This window comes from Heliconius melpomene, chromosome 12 (assembly GCF_056956725.1).
Source record: "Heliconius melpomene rosina isolate 202511_hmr_F chromosome 12, ASM5695672v1, whole genome shotgun sequence".
Classification (NCBI taxonomy): Eukaryota; Metazoa; Arthropoda; class Insecta; order Lepidoptera; family Nymphalidae; genus Heliconius; species Heliconius melpomene.
This window is the reverse complement of record NC_140400.1, coordinates 3076647-3097445: the sequence shown is the minus strand read 5'-3', so window position 1 is coordinate 3097445 and position 20799 is coordinate 3076647. Positions and strand designations below refer to the sequence as shown.

The following is a 20799-nucleotide window of genomic DNA, read 5'->3' as shown; positions in this document are numbered from 1 at the left end:
AATTTGAAGAGACATAAACAATATATTAGACACTGACAGGCAAGTCGGCGCGAGCAATAACAATTTATAATGTGCAAGTGGGTCAAAACTATTAAATCCTACTTTACGTCAACGTCACTTTATAGTGCGACTGTAGTAATGTGAAGTTTGTGGCATGACATTACGTATGTATGTATATTAAGAATTTGCAAGAATATTTGTTTGAGGCTTTCGTGGCCAAGGGGCACAACGTCCGGCTGTAAATGCAACCGTTTTGGGTTCGATTCCCACTCGTTGGAATGAAATATTTAATATTTTCATTTCCTCGCTCTGGTGACGCTGCAAATTGCGGTATTGATGGCCACTAGACACGAAATGCCTCCAGAATTCCGCGGAAAGTGGGGAACGGAAGTATCTGAATGGGAACAGAGTGTCTTAACACTAGGTGCCCAGGTTCTCTCTGCCAACTCTGCCAGAGTTACAAAAAAGCACACAATATATTATATAGAACTGGCTTTTCCGCTGTTTTGCTCCCTTTCTCATGACATATGGCACATTCTAAGTGTCCGGGATTACTCCAACCGTAGTTCAAGTGATTTATATTGAAACGATTATCGTGATTTTGTTAATACAGGCTTTAATAGATAATATACAAAAAAATAATTCGATCCAGCAGATCCTGACATTAACGCGTCGTACGTCCTATAAGTGACGTCCATGCCAAATTCGAGACTCCTAGCAATTGTAGTAACGAAGTTTCATACAAACTTTCCACCCCAAAAACAACCCCTTAGAAGTCGAATATTGCAAATTCCCGTCTTAGCGAGCACCTACGTCCTATAAGTAACTCCTATGCAAAATTTGAGTTTCCTAGCACATGTAGTTTCTGAGATATCGTAATGAGTGAGTGACCTTTCGATTTTATATATATAGACTAGTATAGATTATTTTGTATTTGGTCTTTAAAATAATACGACATTTTAAGAAGTCCACTGTGCTCTGATAACAAGTTGCTCGAATATTTTTTTAATGAAATTTCTGAATGTCTTTCATATACCAATTCAATAATAGTCCAATAGCCATTGATTATTTTTTTGCGAAAAAAAAACTATAGTACCTAGTAGGAGTTACATACCTAAATACTCACTTTAAATGTTTCTTTTTAAATTCAGTTGCATATTTGAATGTAAACAATTGCTGATTCCGTCCTTCCATTTGATACATGCTAAGGCTCAATAAATAGATTCAGACGTTGCACATTTAGTTATTTGCATATAAACAAAACATCGCAATTATGTATAAGTCAATTGCAAGTGGAGAATAAAAAGATATTGCTCTAACTAGTTATGGCATATGTCTCCGCTTACTATAATACTTATTTAAAAAAAACACCTTACCACTCATCACCAGGAGAAACGAATAGAATTTGTGAAGATACGAAACTTTATAGATTCTACCAGTCTCATACCAGTACCAGTACCTATTACATAGTTATCACAGGCTCTTGCTCTTGATATAATGAAAATATTATATATTAAAATTACTTGAGTGGGAATCGAACTCACAACCTGTCTATGTTTGTAGTCACACGCTTGCGCACCTGTGCCACGACTGTCCTCAAATATAGAGGGATTATATATTTTATTTTGGAATAAAGAAAATAATAACAGTAGGAAATAAGCATTTAAATTTGAGAATTAGTAATATGCTCGCTCCTATAGTCATATTATTAGAAAATAAGAAGTTTTGATTTTATATTTAATTTCTGTTATAAACTTATTTATACGTTTATGAGCTTGTACTCGACATGTGGGAAGTGCTATTTTTGGTTCTTTCCGCTATACGCCCAGCAGATTTATGGACTTATTTTCATTTTTTATATAAAAAATGAAATAGAAGTTAATGCCCTAGCTCACGTACGAGCGACATGAGTCAAGCGAAATAAAATCAGCAATAATCAGACGTTCACAATCGGTAACTTATCGATTCACCGTCCGTCCGTCGACGCGTGCCAAACCGATGCTATTCGCAAACGCATACGATTAATTTATTTATTGAAATCATTACTAATATCTGCCAAGACAATGGCCCCAAATGAAAATGCGTACTCTGTTATGGCATGTCGGAATGTTAAACGAACCGGCGTGATTTCAATACGCCATTTTGCATTCGATTTTGAGGTTATTAGATGCAATCGGAATGCGTGCCGCCATGTTTGTGTACGGTCGGCTTTATTCGGACGCTTTCCGTATCTGTGGCTGTTTTTGGCGGCAATTGACGTGTGTCTGTGAAGTGTCAACTGTCATACTTTTCTAAGAAAATTATCGGTCATAGAGAAAATTAAAGATTTATTATGGCGTTCGCGTTGTTATGGCGTAGTTTACGATCGTTCGTGTTAAGTGTGATTAATCAACAAGCAATCGCTGCATGTTATATGAGGAAATGAGTAATTAGAGGAACATTTATTTGAAACCTTATCAAATATGTACAACTCTGTTCCTGACGGACCTAAGTGAAGAAACTTTATCTCTTGGAATTCGTTTACGACAGTTTTAGAATAATTGAAACTATCGCCTTGGGCTTAAACTAATGAATAAACAGGTGTGTTTTATGGTCCTGGATACAGCCGGTTATAATCGTTATTTTTCACAACCAAGAGCCACAAATAATAAGCCTGTAGCAGTTTTCTATGACCTAGTAGAAAATGACATTTAACAAATTGTGTAATAAGTGATTTAGACAAACTTTGGAGAAAGAGAGATTACAAACATTGTGAGTAGCAAGTTTATACCACATTTAATACTAATACATACTAGAGTTCATTAATTTATGTATGCAATTTGCGCCATGACGTAATTAGCTTGCAACAATTTGTAAGTTTAAACCTTATGTATAAATAGTTAACAAGTTTACCTGTAATAGATATAAAAACTAGTATTTCTTATTTGGCTTAATGCGAAGTTTAGGCAAGACTTCCATTAGAAGTAACGCTTTATATGGCTGGGGATAAAAACCCATGAATACACAATTAATAAGGGCTTGAGAATCTGAACTCACGAAGTGTATTTGCGGGAAAAGTATTTAAAACATAGTTTTTATGACTTGGCCAGAGTTTCCTCAACTTTTATTGTTAAGTTACAATTGTTTTATTTTTAGAGTTCTGTAATTCAAACGAAAAAAAAACCGAACCCTTGTAAAGTTACTTTATCGTCCGTTTGTTCGGTGAAATTAATATAAAATATACTCTACAGTTCTATGAAGTACAGAAAAATTCAACTTTTAGGTCAACATATTTAAATAATTCGAGTATTTTTAATGTATTTTGTATGAAACTCGCGTATTTCCCGTACCCTTACAATTATGAAAGAGAGAACTTACAGTACAAATAAAGAGAAAATCCGAAAATCCTATTACAAACTCTAAAAAATTCATACAGAATTAGTGTATACGTCCACAAACATACGTTTATCAACTTTTATCTTGAAACTGGCACGGAACCCTCAGTGGGTGGGTCCGATTCGCACTTGATTTGTTTCATTTTAGTATAGCTTAGTGTTTTGAAATAATAGTTAAGAAAAATTGAAAAATACATCAAAATATTTATTATTGTGTGACGCAAGTAGAACGAACGTTAATAGGTACCTACGAGTATTGTAACTTGTTTTAAATTAACCTTATACAATTTATAATTTAAAAATATTGAGGCCGCCGCGGCACTGCGGCATAGCTTATGACTATAAATGCTTCAAATGTGGTTCGATTCCCACTTGGAGGAATTCGCTATTTTCGCTATTTTCGTTCCGTTCCGTTTCCGTTTCCTAATGTCTCGAAAATTTTATTTAAACGAGGAAAGGAATGTCTTAACTTTACGTTTTCCTGTGTCTGAACATGGAAAATATATTTGCAAAAGGCAACTAGTCTCATTGTCACCGTCTCCACGTCAGTGCTCGACATGGACAGTACATTGTTATAGTATAATGTTAATACTATTAATATTTAATTGCTTCAATTGATTCATGCATTCCTTGATGGACGTAGGGCATCGGATGTCGGGCACGTGAACGAAATTTTAATTATTCTATTTTGTTATAATTTTGATTTTTAGGTACTTTTTAGGTTTTTTTATATTACCGTTTGAATGTTTTTATAAGTGACACAAGTGTCACTTATAATATAATCAGAAATAAAAGAAAGACGATAGTGGCAAGGCAATAAGAGAAAAAACGATACGATCACTAATATATTTTACTTCTGAAGCATTTATACATTTAAAGTATAATAATTAAATCAATCTCGACATTGCCAGTACATTATTTTCATATTATTATTAGGCTTACGTTCAGTGGACAGTGATACACTAAAAAAATATTAAGTGTGTATGCAAATTTATCCTAATTTTATCGAAAAAGAAAGTCCTTTACACTATCGCATAGAGTCTCTTATGAATACGGTAAGAAAAACAATATCAGGAAATATCATAAACAAAAACAAATGGTTATTTAACAATGGCTTCTAAGTTCAAAATAATTGCTGTATATTGACGCATCCATCCCCATGTTAGTGTAAAATCTTTAATACGTCTAAATCTATAAGGTCATTTCATATTGAAGATCATAATTTCATGCAATGCTAAAGCAAATTAAAATACATTACCAAATCGTCTAACATCTATGTTCAAAATATTGTGCAGACCGTTCCAAAAACGACTTAAACTAAAAACGAAATAAACATACGCAACAAGTCAACGTTTAAGAGTTAAAGAGTAATATTAAACTGTATATTCATATTGTGCAGTGGACAGGTAAACTGACAATTACAGCCTCTGTATCGTACCGCCTATTCTCAGCTGTGTGATCGCGGCCGCCGGCCAATGGGGAGCGATCGTGACAACCAATGGCCGGTCTGCGCACGCGCAAGAATTAAACGACCTTTATCGATTCACATTTTGATTTTTAATTTTATTAAATTTTATTTTTTTATTATATATCCTAAAAGTAAGCTTAAGCAATGTATGCTTAACAAATATGAAAAATGAAGCTCTTTAATCTAATTAAGAATGAAGGAATTTTAAAACGAATGTATTTTATATTTTATTTTCACGGCCCCAATATTGTATGACGAAGATACGACCACGCCACTAGGTTCTCAAATTGTTTCAGTAAAAAAATCCTTAGCATATAGGTACTCTACTTGTCTTTTAATACGCATAAAAACTTTTTGAGAAATCGATTTTTTATTGTTACTGTAGCAACCAAAGATAAGATCTAGACATGTTGTTACGTTACAAAGACAGCGGCTGTCTCTAATTGTATCCCATCGATGTATCGATAAAAGCGCACCCCACATGCAAATAAGCCCTTTAAATATGCCGCAAATACTTGTATCATATGCAAATGTGGTTAATGCAAACGTTAAACATTAATCACTTACAATGTACTATGTACAGTGACTGTCACCTATATTACAGATAATATATAAATTGAAATTAAACTTTTGTTTTTTATTATTCTATATTTGTAGGTAATTAACGTGATCTTAAATAGAAATTTTTATTTGTAATAAAAAAATAATTAAATTGGTCACTTTATATTTAATATAAATGTTATGTTTATAAAATTAACTGTTAATAATGCGAGAAAAACACAGTTTCAATATGAAATCTTTTTGTGGAATGACACAATGCATTGAAATATGCTTAATCATTATGGATAGTGGGAGTGGTCGAAGATATGAAATATTAAAACTCCAGAAAACCACTATAAAAGAAAGAAATATAATCGTATAATAAAAATATGTCTCCATTTAAATAATTTTCTTTTTCAGCTCATTATACTGAACAAGTAGTTACTCGTACATCAAAAATATATAATCAATCACATACAAATATATATTTATTTTATATTTAATATAAACTTTTATGAAATCATTAATTAAATGTACTGACGTATGTACTTCGCATTATTAGCATAGGAATAAACTTGATTTCCTGCTACGTCACCTTGTCGTCCATTTTGAATTGCAAATGAATTCGGATTTTAAATTTTCGAACGCCTCTTACGTAGGAGTTTGTTGAGTTGACTTTTTAAATCTTAACAGATTGTCAATATATTTATTTTGTATTTTTTATGTGTTTATGGATATATCAAATACTAATAACATTATAAGAAAAAAATATGTATCTCTTATTGAAATAGTACTTTAATATATAATAATAGTGAGAGTTGAAAATGTAATTCTTAACGTAGTAAATAAAATATAAATTGATATCAATGCTATCGGAGTATCGACAAAGGTATTTATAAATTGAGGTGCAAAACATAATATATTTGCAATATTTATAAGGCATTCATCTCCACTAATTTCACATTCAATCTTTATTACAGCATTAAGAAATCGTATTCACTCTATTAAAAAATCAACCATAAACCATGTAAGACGAAATTATATGCCTTCAATATCATTTATTCAATGAATAAAACCAGTACCGTTAAACGTGGGCGGATCATGAATGGCCATCTTTAATGAAACTTATTTATTTTGGGTTCGAAGAACTCTGCTATATATTTATGCTGACATTTTGACAATTATTCTCTAGTGTAATAGGTATAGAGATCAAATTTGTTGAATTAACATTTTAGATAATTATAATTTTGAAAGCTTTTACAAAAGCTTTTTAAAGGTGTGGCTTAATGAAGTTGTTCCTTTTATTCCCTACTGTCAGTTGTCATGTCTTTTCTGTCTGTTTAATGAGGATCAAAAAATAAAAAAAATCCTATAGAATATTTTATTTATTAATATTAAACAGAAATTGCTTGCTCTATGGTGGAATGGTAGTGTCTGAATCCAAATTGGTGGTCTGGTATGACCTCGTTTTCAGTGAGTACCTATTGGAATTATACTGGCTAAAAGAAGTTTCTCGAATAGTTGAGAGATTATTGGCAGAAGGCTAGTTGATCTGTTTACTCGCTTTGTGGGCTATCATTATAATCGATACTTTCCATAGCCGCGGGAAGTATTACAAAGAGTAACCACTTAAAAAGAGTAACCACGTACACGTTTTTATAAACTTTTATTTCAGTAATACATTTTAATATTATTTAATTTGTTTATGCTTATTATTCTTCTTATTATCTCTATAAGTAAAACAGAGCTATAATTATTGTAGCACATAAACATAATTATGAAAATCGCAGATATCTCCACGAGTTCCTTATACAAGTATTTGTAATATTGAAATAATTATTAGAAATATTGATTATAATTGTTCATTTACTGAGTCTTACATAAACATCGCGTGACTTTTGCAGTTTAAATGGTCGCAATCAAACATGAGATGGATGCAAGCCTCGATACTACGAACAAAATATTTTAAATAGCTTATACGATTTACAGTAGGCAACAGATTACTTGCAGTTTTAAAAATTCTGTATGAAAAAAAACATGATTAAATGAATTTCCTCATCTAAAGCCCTTTAGAGCTATCTAAGACATCAAAATTGTATTAAGGACTAAAATATCAATAATTTAGTAAAACAATATTTTAAACATCTTGGCTAATTGAAATGTTTTTGACTGTTTTACAAATTTGGACTATTTAAATTAATTTTTATTACATATATGTAATAAAAAATCGTATACATAAAAAATAATACATACTTTTGTCGTTCGTCAAGTAAGTAGGTTTATCTGTAGAACATAACGTTAACTAAATAATTATAATAATTTGGATATACTCACACTGTCAATATCAACTCTACGGCAGCATATTCCATCAAAAAAACAAGACTTTTACAATATTTTACCAAAAAAGAAAGCTACAAAATGAGACTAGAAGTCAACTAGCCAGTAAGACATGTTTTTCAATGTACAAAATTTAATTTAAAACATGATGACTCTAAGTTTTTGCGCTAGACAAGACGTCCATTCATATTGATGATACGACGTCTAACACTAGTTCCTGTCAGTGCATGGACAAAGGCCCGCCATTCACGATGCGCCGTGCGTTGCACACGCGTCGCGCCTCACGTCGTGTATGGACAGATGGCTTTTATAGTCTGTAATTAGCATGTCTTAATGAGATATATATTTAAAACAATATTTTTTATAAACGATGTCATTAATTGACTTTTTTATATTAATTTTCTTTTATTGTTAAGATCTATGCCTTATAAAGCCTTGTCTATATCTATCTATATAGACTGTATGTTGCACAGTGTATTACCACATGGAAACTTGAAATTGCATAGAAGGAATGCCACATTACCTCTAAATGGTAGAAAACTACTTACAATTTAAATAACATAATAAATTTGTACTTTTCTAATACAGAAACTCCGTAGAGCCTAATGCAATCATGAACTTCTCAAATATAAAACACTGATAGCAAAAAAAATTGCAAGGACTAAAAGATCAATGATTTAAATCCGATAAGGCCTAATTAATGGATAATCACATTTTGATAGACTTCCATTCCAGTGATACCACCGTGCATGCGACCGCGAGCTGCATACTAAATGCACTATTAGAACATCTAAGAAATAGATAATGGAATTGTAAATCTATTTGACTTACTAAACCAAATGCGTATGCATCGTCTTTGTAAAATTGCATACAAATTGAGATATAGCTTTTTTCATAAACTATAATAATATATTATATTAAATTTTTACTAAATAGGAGCAGTAAAAATCATTTAAATAAAAAATATGCACGAAATAAAGTAATATAATGATATCACCCAACTCTAAGTTATACTTTAATCAATCTAAACAAAAACAAATGAAGACCTCCCACAGTCTCTATTTTGTGCTGTTATTTATATCCTATTAACTTAATTTGGTAGATCCTTTGAAATAAGAAACAAATAATCAAAAGGCGATTACTTGCGATCAGTTTCTTCCCAAAAAATCAATATTTGGCAGTTAGCGTCCATATTGGTAGACATCGTTGAGGCTGCGCCGGCGCATCGCATACAAAATGCTCGATTATATTGAATCTCCCTATATACAGTCACTTTAAGTGTTAATGTGCATTTGTAAAGGAGATGAACAGTCTAATGTGATGGTGTGAATTTATTCTTATGTATATTGCATTGAATTCATTTTTATAAGGTAAAATACCTTAAAGAAATAAAATTTACTTGCCTCTTAAGTAGGAACAGAATTTTATCCTTCTGATTCTCATCTTTGTTTATCTTATCAGGAAGTTTATAAATAAAATATGCAATTTTAAATTATATACGATTAAATATAAGTTTAAATTATTGCTACTAATATTTTGTAGTTACAAACCACAAACGCAACGAATTATAGAGCCGTATAAAATTGATTGATATAGCGTCGTTATCATAATAGCTGTATAATTTGGCTCAATTATACGTTACTTACGTCTAACGCTGAGATATCAAATTGGATTTGTGTTTATTATTCTAAATGTCACAGTATAGATTTTCTACCAAGAAAATTGGTATAGATTTTCTACTAAGAGGCATAGCGCGGCGTTGAGTTACGCCACGCTACTCGCAAAGCCTCCAGTCCTTCAGACTAGACTTCCTTTGCTTTCCATACGACATGCGGGATACAGCGTGAAGCTAAAAAAATCATAGTCTTAACAGTTTTACCTCTAAGAGAGGGGAAATACGCCATGGCTTGGCAAATATGCAAGTTTTTTTTTTATTTTGTGAGTTTTAAAATATCATATAAGTCGACAGTATAAAGCTCGTACAGTTATTTCAATGAAGGGGAAATGGAAATGGTGAATCAGAATAAAAACATTCATTCAGTACGATTTCACCTTCTCACGGCCATATTTTAATATCGTATGTTATTGTTAACATATAACATGGACGGTAACACGACGCCTGTTTAGACTTCAAGATCAATGGTTGTAATGAGACCGATTTGCGATTTTATGAATGAATATCAATCTTAGTACTTCAATGAGAAATAATTATCAAGTTTCTTTTAGTAGCTTCACGCTTTTTCCCGTATAACCCCTGCTAGGCAGAGAGAAAGGAACTTTGTATTAAGATACTCCGTTGCCCACTTTCCGTAAAATTTTTGCAACATTTCATGTTTAGTGGCGGAACTCAACAGCGCGTATTGTTTATTAGAATGAGGAAATGGATATATTTAAATCTATTTATTTCAAATATTCGTTCTACTTAGTGAGGTTTTTCTATTATGTCTCATTTTCCACGTTTTGTAGGCAGGAAACCTAGTAATAAGTATTCTCTCTTCTTTTCCTTCTCCTTATTCTTCTTTTTTAGAAGGTTTCTTGATTTCTTCATAGCTTGTTGTGCACTCGCGATGCACTGAGTTGTTTTAATGCACGAGTACTTGTATTAATTAACTCCAACATTAATATGTGTAAAAGAAACGTGTTTTAAATTCTTCATATATTTGAAGGTATAAGCTACGAGTATGTTTATATAAAGGAATTTCATCGAGGAATCGTCAAAACGTGCCACAACAAACTTATAAAAAGGTAAGGCGAGTGCTAAGTAGGGCTGCCATTTCATAATAAAGTATTATGCTTATTATACAATTAAATTAGAAATAATCGTTTAAAAATGTTATTATTGTACAATAAATAAAAAAAACCATTTTCTATAATGTTTTTATCAATGATTTTTGTATTGGTTATTGTTTAGCGTTGACAGTTTTTGTTATTAAAAAGGAATTCTCAAACTGCGTGGAATAATTCTCGGAACATTTAAAGTTTGGACAGAAATCGGGACGTCCTGCCATAATAAATAAATTCCAACCTTATTATCTACTTTAAAACTTGTGTAAAAAATAGAGTAAATAAAAATAAAAGCACCATACATGTATTAAAAACTTTTACTATTCATTCATTCTATAAATATTTCCACTTTGTTTTCTTTCGGCACTATAGCCTTTATCTTATATGAATTAGGAATAAATAATTTTTGTTTTATTTGCATATTATTATATGGCGACCCTACAAAGGCAAGTTTTATGCCACAAATGACCGAGCGTTCTGTGTTAAATTAACGTGCAATATTTTGCTCAAAAACGGTAGGCGTCAGGTTTCTCACTGCCGTTTCTGGGACACACGGGGCTCCAAATTGTACAAATAAAAATATATATTTTATATAAATTACGTTAACACATGAAATTTTAAATTAGGTAAGGCAAAAAGGACGACGTGGCGCTGGAACTTAAGCTTGTGACCGCAAATTCGATGGTTGTGGGTTTGATTTCCATTTGGAGGAATTAATTATTATTTATTTATTTCTTCGCTTTGGTAACAAGGCAAAGCGCAGCGTAGAATTCCACCACTCAACGCCTATAAAATGCTACGGAATTTGGGGAACGGTGAACACTAGGATTAGGTTCCCTCTGCCTATTCTGCTATGTGCGGGATACAGAGTGAAACTAAAAAAAACAGGCAAAAAGTATTGTTTAGAGTGATAAAAAACCACAACAAATTATTGATAATAATACTATAATCCAATAATTTATGTAGCATTGTAGAACGGCTTCTATACAATTATGAAGCTTATTGAATCTAAATTAACTGATACCCGTGACAATTTTTTGCGACGTATTTAGTTGTGGAAGTTTAAATGTCTTTTAAGTTCATACATATATAAAATTGAATGCTTAAAAATTATTGTAACAAGAATGGATTTTATGAAATTCATCCCCTAAGCGAATTTAAAAATAAGATCGACGGGAAAAATCATATAAAAACGATTTTAGAAACTTAAAATTAATAAATTAGTAACTTAAAATTAATAAATTAATTGTTCCTTTCATAAGTTTTCTCTGCCTACCCTACAATGTTGCTAAAAACAAAAAATATGCAATACAAATAAACACACAAGTAATTATATAGTCGGGTCTAGTGAAAAATCATGGGAGAAAGTTTTTCCCGATAGGCTTAGCAATTTCTTGGACCGTATATCATAACAGTTGGCTTTACTATATACATATATATGTATAATATACAACTGTGAACGCTCACCTTTCTCAATACTCGTCGATTAGGTACGGGCGCTATGACGACGGAATTACCTTTTCCCGATACAGAGTGCTATAAAATTAAAATTATATTTTTTTAATATATGAAAATGAATAATAGTAATATTTTATTTTGTAAATAAAGATTGATATTTACATGGTCTTACTTTTAATTGAATGTTGGTAAATAAGTGTTAATATAATTCTTTATATATTTTTTTTATTTTGTAAAAACAAATGTAGGAACAGATAATAAATATTGCGTTAATCTAACGCTTTCAAGTAAATAAGTAAAGAAAACGTTATGTGAAAATTATTTTAAAAAGTAAATTCTCAGGGTATTTGACTCAAAACGAGAGAGACAAAGTTCAAAAATCTTTAACACTGAGTAAAAACGTATGTGTTGCATTTAAAATCATACAAAGTACCAAGCGAAATCATTGGAATATATAGAATGTTGCCATTTCAAAATCGCCTTCACGCCGCTAGTATGAAACTCAATAAATCAAGCAACAGTGTTGCCATCGTAAAAACGATGTAAAATCCACGAAGATAATTCGATCGGTTCTGCGAAGGATTTTTGTAATTTTTGAAAGCGTTCTAGATCATATTTTTCGACAAATACGGTATGTTTTCGACAGAATTTCTTATGATATATACAATAAAAAATATCGGTATTAAAGATTGTACAATTTATTCTGATAACAAAATGACTTTAACTTTGAAGAATTTCTAATATTAGTGTTAAGCAACTTTTTATTACCATTTCGAATATGCAAATGACATTCTTGACAGCTACTAAAAAGTATCAAATAAGACGAAAGGTGAGTTACGTTCTGCCAATAAGTTTTAAGAAGCCACGCCATAACATGATCGTAAAAGCAAATCCAATGATTTTGCAGCAGTGACGTACGAATAAATTCGTCAGCTCATGACATTTACATGTTTTTTCACCTTTGTGGTAGCGTCGTACCATGAGTCCATAAGCGGTAACAAAATTTAAATTAAAATGTACCTAAACTTAAAGGACGATAAAATTTCGACTTTTAATAAAATGTAATGTAAAATGTATCGAGTTAAACTTTAGTTTTTACTATAATATTTAGCCAAAAATTTTTTTAAGCTCTACAAAAAATAAGTCGGACAATACATGTCTTTTATCATTGTTAACGATAATAAGTTATACTTAATGAGTTGATCTAAATAAATTAACTTTGTAGAATCTAAAGTGTCTAGATCTATCTATAAGATGTCTATAATTTTGACGTAATCTGGTGGTTTCTAGAAGCATTGCGTGTTTAATGATGATAGAATATCAGATCAACTTGCAACATTATCTCACTTTCATTATTTAGTTAGGAAGCTATTATGTACTAGCTGTGACTAGCCGTGACTTTGTGGCATAGGAAAGAACTTGCTTATTTTTTATTTGTAAATCGATTAAAATAGACTTAAAACAAAATTTTAAAGGAAGCTTGCCAAAATACAAAAGCTTAATTTGGTTATGCTGTTGCTGAGATTAGTGTGCACAAGCGCACAGTTACGCAGATAAAAATTTTAGAAACAGTGGTTTTGGGTCCCATTAGATTTTCTCGTATAAATTCCATGTACATTTTGCGAGTAGAGTTAGAATATAAAGTTATACATATAATAAATAATTAAAAATTATACGATAATTTATTTAAGAAAAGTCACAAACAATTAGTAACTAGTACCTTCGTGCTGATTTCTTAAATGGATATTTCAAATTATATTGGAATATTTTACGGTCGTTCATCAAGAAGGCTGTCACAACGGCGATATAAAATGTTGAACTCACGAGCAGTCCCGTAACCACAAGCTACCGTTACAATTTGTGACCTAGGCCCTAGAATAACTGAACTTTTAGACACTAGTGTTTAAAAATATTAGCCTATTAGCGTATACGCATAGTTTATATTTGTAACGAGTGTTCCACTACAGGAAATAACTAATCGGTAAATAATAATTCTAGATTTAAGCCTCACATAAGAAAATTCTAATATCCAAAAATCACTATAAAAAATATTATCATCATCATATGAATCTCATTAAACAAAGTGCTTTGAATGTACTTTTATAGTTCTTTTAACAATACTTTTATATTTTTTTAGCCTCGCGCCTTTCTTTCCGTTCTCCTTTTCTACCCAATTTTCTAATTCTTGCGTATTGCAACGATTAAAACGTATATACTACTGAAATGATTCCTACCCGTGATAGTTGAAAATCTGTTCAAAAGATAAAAGATAAGCGATATTATAGAAATAGGTACTATCTATTTACTATACCTATCTTATAAAAAATACACTATAACATAATAATGTCCAGATTGTCCCAGTCTCTCGTTGTACAAGACAAGTGAATTGTATCTATTAGATCTCAATTGAAAACTGTAGGCCTAGAGATAAACGACGCCTAGCGCAACGCGTGGATAAAGTTTTCTTGAAATTTATAACTTCACAATTTTCTTATTACGGAGGCGGTCGTGGATCATCGGGTTTTAGGTTGGGTTATAGTTGTGGGTTCCGTCCCTATTCTAGGGATGGGATATGTTTAAATTATTTTTATTTCTCCGCTCTTAAACAATTGAATGTTTTTTTTTATTAAAATTTCCTCAAAATACCTGAGTAGGTGATGATCAATTGATTTTTATGGTTAAGGTTTACGCATTACCTTACAATATTAATAGTCTTAATTGTTTAAGCACTACTTAACATCGTCATAGTGAATATTCGACGTGCTCAATTGTTTTAATATCATTTATAATATTTACTTTCTCGTATTTCATTAGGGGAACCATAACGTACAGTTCTGCGACCTAACTATAAACCTATAAGACAGAAAGAATAACTTCTTTTCATTTACCCCCAAAAATAGGTAAACTAATAAAAAAAATGTTTTAGCTTCAAGCTGTATACCGCTGAGAGAACTTAATTTAATCACACCCCGTTCATTGCGTGTTGAGTGATGGAACTCACCGCCACGCTTTGCCTTGTTGCCAGAGCGAGTGTCACGCTTACAATAACACTAAAAAACAATTAAAAAATTATATTAAACACTAGCGTCCCTCCCGCGGCTTCGCCTGCGTGAACTACGTTATTAATTTCTGTCTCCATGAGTAACTACGTCCTATAAGTGTCGTCCATGTAAAATATGAGACTCCTAACATTTGGAGTAATGAAGTTTCATACAAATTTTCAACCCCAAAAACAACCCCTTGGAAGTCGAATATTGCAAATTCCCGTGGACTTTGGCGGCTTCGCACGCTAAAACTATACGAACATTTATTAAATATATTTATGAAAATATTGATTATCATGAAAGTATCAGTTTAGAGGGTGAATCCTAATAAACTATGAAACACATATTCAATGAAATATTTTTAAGAGTCTAAATTTCAAATCTTATAAAGATCGGTGGCCATTTACATTTTTTCCCATACAAACTTTCAACCCCTATTTCATTCCCTTAGGAGTCGAATATTGCAAATTCCCGTCTTAGCGAGCACCTACTTACTATAAATAACTCCTATGCAAAATTTGAGATTTGTAGCACATGTAGTTTCTGAGATTTCGTGATGAGTGAGTGACCTTTCGATTTTATATATATAGACTAGCGGCCCGCTCGCGGTTTCACCCGCGTGAACTATGTTACTATTAATTTCTGTCTCCATGGCTACGTCCTAGTGACGTCTATGCAATATTTGAGACTCCTAGCATTTGTAGTAACGAAGTTTCATACAAACTTTCAACCCCAAAAACAACCCCTTAGGAGACGAATATTGCAAATTCCCGTCTTAGCGAGCACTTACGTCCTATAAGTAACTCCTATGCAAAATTTGAAATTTCTAGCACATGTAGTTTCTGAGATTTCGTGGTGAGTGAATGACCTTTCGATTTTATATATATAGAAGATATTTTATAGATACAATAGACAAGTAAAACATAATCTACCAAAAAGATTAGTAAAAATTAGTCACTCATTCAGCGCACCTCAATGGGATCTCTCAGATGTCATTTGGTACCTCAAGGACGGCTAGAGATAAGAACAATTGGTAAACACGAGCACGTGGAGATAATTGCGCCGGTCTAAGCAAACAATGTGCATTGTGTCGATCCTGGCCGTTCACATTCGATGTGGACTGGACCTAGAATGCTACAGTGGCTAACGTTTGGTTGTGATTTTTCTATATTTATTTAAAAATAATATTAATTATAATAATCTATTATAATTGATTCAAAAGATATCTTGTTTGTAGCGCATTTAGTACTTTTTCAAAGAATTCATTGATCGTTGGCCCATATTACGTAGGCACTCAGAGCGCAAGTAATTATACAAAAGGACAATCCAATTAATAATTACTTACACCCTACCAAAATAAAATAAATAAAACATTAAACGTGTTATTATTTAATTAATAAATATCTCAGAATTATATCTATAATAAATATTAAAACAAACACAATAGTAAGACGGAAATTACATTATCTCGAATATTATTTTTCCAAATCAAAAGTTCTCATGACGTGCGGACAAAGATCACCCAGTAGTGATGCGCATTCATTGCGTCCGTCAATCGATGAGTCGCCGACATCGACCACATTCACCGTTCAAAGTCAGAAGGGAACTTGGACTGACAGTTCGGTCGACATAATGGTGGGTGTCAAAATCAAAAAAATATTTCCATTTTGAAAAAGATACCAACGTATATATGTGTATACATACAGAAAAAATATTTTATTTATTTTTTACTAGGATGTTAACTTGTTGTTTTATACTGCTACTATTTTAAAGCCCTATCCAATATAAGATGATATCTTAAGGTGTACATAATAATTGTATTAGTTGCAATCTCAACGCATGAAATATATTCTAATTCTAAATACCTAGTAAGAAAAATATGACGAAACCAAAAAAAAATAGCCAATTCATAATTACTATGATCACACGTCACGTCATAGAGGTAATGTCCAGTGAGACCTGACCTCTGCCACTAAAACGGTAAAACGGCACGGGAGGTCATTCAAAATCCTGCTCCCACGACCAGCTGAGCACATTTGGGCCTCTGACCCATATTCCGTATGACGTCGCCGACAACAATAGGGCATTGTTCTTTTATACGAGTATTGCGAACATCAGGAGTCCCTCAAGGTGTATGGTTCATTCACTTCTAGCTTTCATTTAAAATAGCTTCATTTGTTTTTCATTGTTCGTATCAGCTGTTTTCACGAGATTCCTATCTACCATTGATCGGTGAGAGGTGTACCAGTGAACTTAAGCATTGTCTCGCTTCATTCAGACAAGTATTAAATTGTATTGTCTTACATTACGTAATATAGATGTCTCCCAGTAGTTTATCGTTAGATTTAACTGTTTATTGTTAACTATTATATCTTCGTCTCTGTCACGGTTTTGAGACGGTTCTTCAATTGTATATTTTGTGACTTTTAAACTAGCACAGAGTTTGTTTATACGTTACGTTAATGTTGATTACGTGTGTTTGAATTATTGCCTAATTATTTTTATAATGAGAGTTTAATTTATTAATTAGATAATAAGATATTTAAATAATGTATGATAATAATATAAATGAAATATTTCCACTTTAAAAAAAATGTAATAAAAATCATTTTAGAAGATTTAAAGGAAAAATTACGGGTGATTTGAATGTCAACCTTAACCCTGTTTGACTATTGAAGAATGAAATTGACACAATAAATATAATTTACTAAATTAAAAATATGCTCTAATAACTTATTACTTTTTTTATTACATTTATAAAGTTACGTAACAATATCAAAGTAAAGATTTATTTCTAGTCTGTCACCGTCGTTGGTCAAACTCAAACGGTAGTAAAGGTAGAATAAAAAGAAATAAATGATAAATAGTTTGAGTTAATCCCTTATCGCCTCAGCCTCCCGTGCGGTCCAAATATGAGAGATGGACCCGTGTACAGATAACAGTTCCGAGTAATGGCTTTCTAGGGACGGGATTTCAAGAGATTACCGATTTGATTGGCATGTTTCGAAAACATTTATGGTACTTACCGTGTTTTGTGATAAAATTGAACATGTTATACCATGTAGACATTGTTAGATTGTAGGATTGCATAAAATTGTATTTTTTTATGCATAATTATTTTTTTATAATTGGGGAAGGCCTATGTCCAGCAGTGGACAAAAGATGGCTGTTGATGATGACACTGTCAATTCACAAAAAAAAAACAAATAAAAAATATATAAACAGAAATAATAAATATTTTTATACCATATAACAATACAAACAAAAAATATAAAAGTTAAACAAATAAAAAAACTATAACCTATTCTAATTAAAAATCAAAAGTATACAAGGTCTGCTCTATGGACACCATTCGTGTCAGCCGTGACAAATGAAACGAGCTCCGACCTACAGGGTAACTAAGCATAGAATAGTGATGCAATAATATCGATTTTACTGTAAAAATAACAATAATTAATTGATATTCTTATAGTTATTTAGTGATATAATTAAAACTTTGCCGATAAAACAAAAAATATGGTATACTTAAATAGTAATTAAATGCTAGCATTAAAAGTACTGACTATATATATCGATATATTACAAAATAATCCGTAATACTGTCGGTATATCTGGACATCACTATTCCAACTATTTGTCGACGATATCAGCACCTCGCGTATCCATCACTCGTGATAAACGTGCTACCTTATTAACTGTTGCGTTCCATCATTTACAACACAGCCATTTACTGTGATAAATTCAACATTACGCCTGGCTATTTCGAAATTATTTTTTAAATATATTATTAATATTAAAATATAGATTTTTCTATTTTTCTTGATACTTACAAACTAATTCACGGTTATTTAGTGCACGGTTAAGCTCCGCCACTACTGTGCAATAGCTTTTACATAAGCGGAAAGTAGAGAATGAATGTCTTGAAGATAAGTCCGGAAGATTCGTGAATGTAATCAATTTTTTTGATCGAATTGTAACTTAGTGCCTAATAAAATTTAATAAACTGATCCACCTATAATAATTATATCATCGTAAGATTTGACAGTCACATAGCTTGGGTGACGGCGTTAAATTCCGCCACTCAATACGCAATAACCTCCAGAATACGTTGGAAAGTGGGCAGCGGAGTGTCTTAACACTAGTCTCCTTTTGCTTACCTAGCTTTGTGGAATACAGCGTGAAGCTGAAAAAAAAAATTCTTCACTGCACTTCTACCTGTCACCTGGTGTAGAAAAGTTTATTTTTTACTTTTTTTCTAACTATGTTTAATTTAATATTCCTGAACAAAACGAACAGAGTCCCGTGTACCAATTATAGTTTCGTCCACAACACGCCTAATCTATAATATGTGAAGCATGACTTTCACAAGTTCGACCCCCGACGTCTATCTTACGATGACTGACTATATTGTGAATTAAGTTTTTGTTGTTTTTTATACTTTATTATATAATTGGATAAAATATTAATAATAGTCCTATTGTTATGCTTAAACAGACATATTTGACAGTTTTTTTAAATAAACTAAAAATCTTTTTAATATCGAATTTGTAAATATCATTTTTTTATGTGTTAAATATTAAAAAAAAATAGATATCTTTAAATCTCTCTCTAGTAACAGCTCTATTAATAAGCTATCTTTAACAGCAAATTATCATCTTCAACTTATTACTTAATTCTAATTTTTTGTAAATTTGGCGCCAATTCACTTAACAGTATCATATCCGTTTTCCACTTTCTGTCCATTCTTTTTTTTAAATTCATGCTGCATCCCGCATAGGGCAGAGTAGACAGAGTAGAATATTAAAACAATTCTGTGCCCCATTTTCCACAGAATTCTAGAGACATAGCGTGCTGAGTGGCGTACCTTAAAGTCGTGCTTTGCTTCGTTTCCAGAGTGAGAAAAATTAAATATTAAATAATTAATTTTCTCGAGTGGGAATCGAACCCACAAACCGTCGCGTTTAGTCGCACGTTTGTGCCTCAGCGCCACGCCTGGCCTCACTGGTCTTACTTTCTTAAATTTATTATATTTTGCTTAAAACGAACGCTTGAAGCAAAAGAAACCAGGATATATACTTGTTTATGGCAAACCTTCGAGGGCTGACTCTGAGGAAAAATTGTTACGCAGAAATATAACCGCACGCCAACTTGACTTTATTGGTACAGACCGAAGAAAAAATATTTTAAGTTTTATAATATATAAAAATTAAATCAGCTTCACGCTGCACACAGCAGGGTAGGCAGAGGGAACCTAGTGTTAAGATAATCCGTTTCGCACTTTCCGCTGAATTCTGGAGACTTTTCGTGTTGAGTGGCGGAACTCAACGCCGCGCTTTGACTCGATACCAGAGCGAATAAATAGAAAAAAACATATATAAGAAGCTTATTTAAATTTAATAAACCATAACAAATAAAAAATAAATTAACTATACGGATATGTACATGTACAAGTGTTTATTATTACTTATTGTTTTATTTTTTTTAAACGCCTCGTGTACTTTAATGTAAATAATTTAATATAATTACAGTCGACAAAAAAATTACCACCATAATACAAAATAATTTGATATACTCACAACCTCAGTAATTTACTAGTAAATTTAAGTATAAAAATTCATATCAAAGTTTAATAATTTTATTGGTAAATATTATTATAAATTAATTTGTTTTTTTTATATAATGATATAGTATTACATATGAAATAGTACTTCATGAATTATGAAAATAAACCTCTAAAATGGCTTGTAATTTTCCACCGAGGTCTACACGTACATATCACGCACACATGGGCTTA

The 20799-nt window shown here is 31.7% G+C and overlaps 1 protein-coding gene across 1 annotated transcript in view; it reads left to right on the top strand.

Annotated features, from left to right (window-relative positions):
* The window catches only part of Sox15 (Sox box 15 transcription factor), a 95649-nt gene that overhangs the window by 32333 nt on the left and 42517 nt on the right, over nt 1-20799 (top strand). The window lies entirely within an intron of this gene.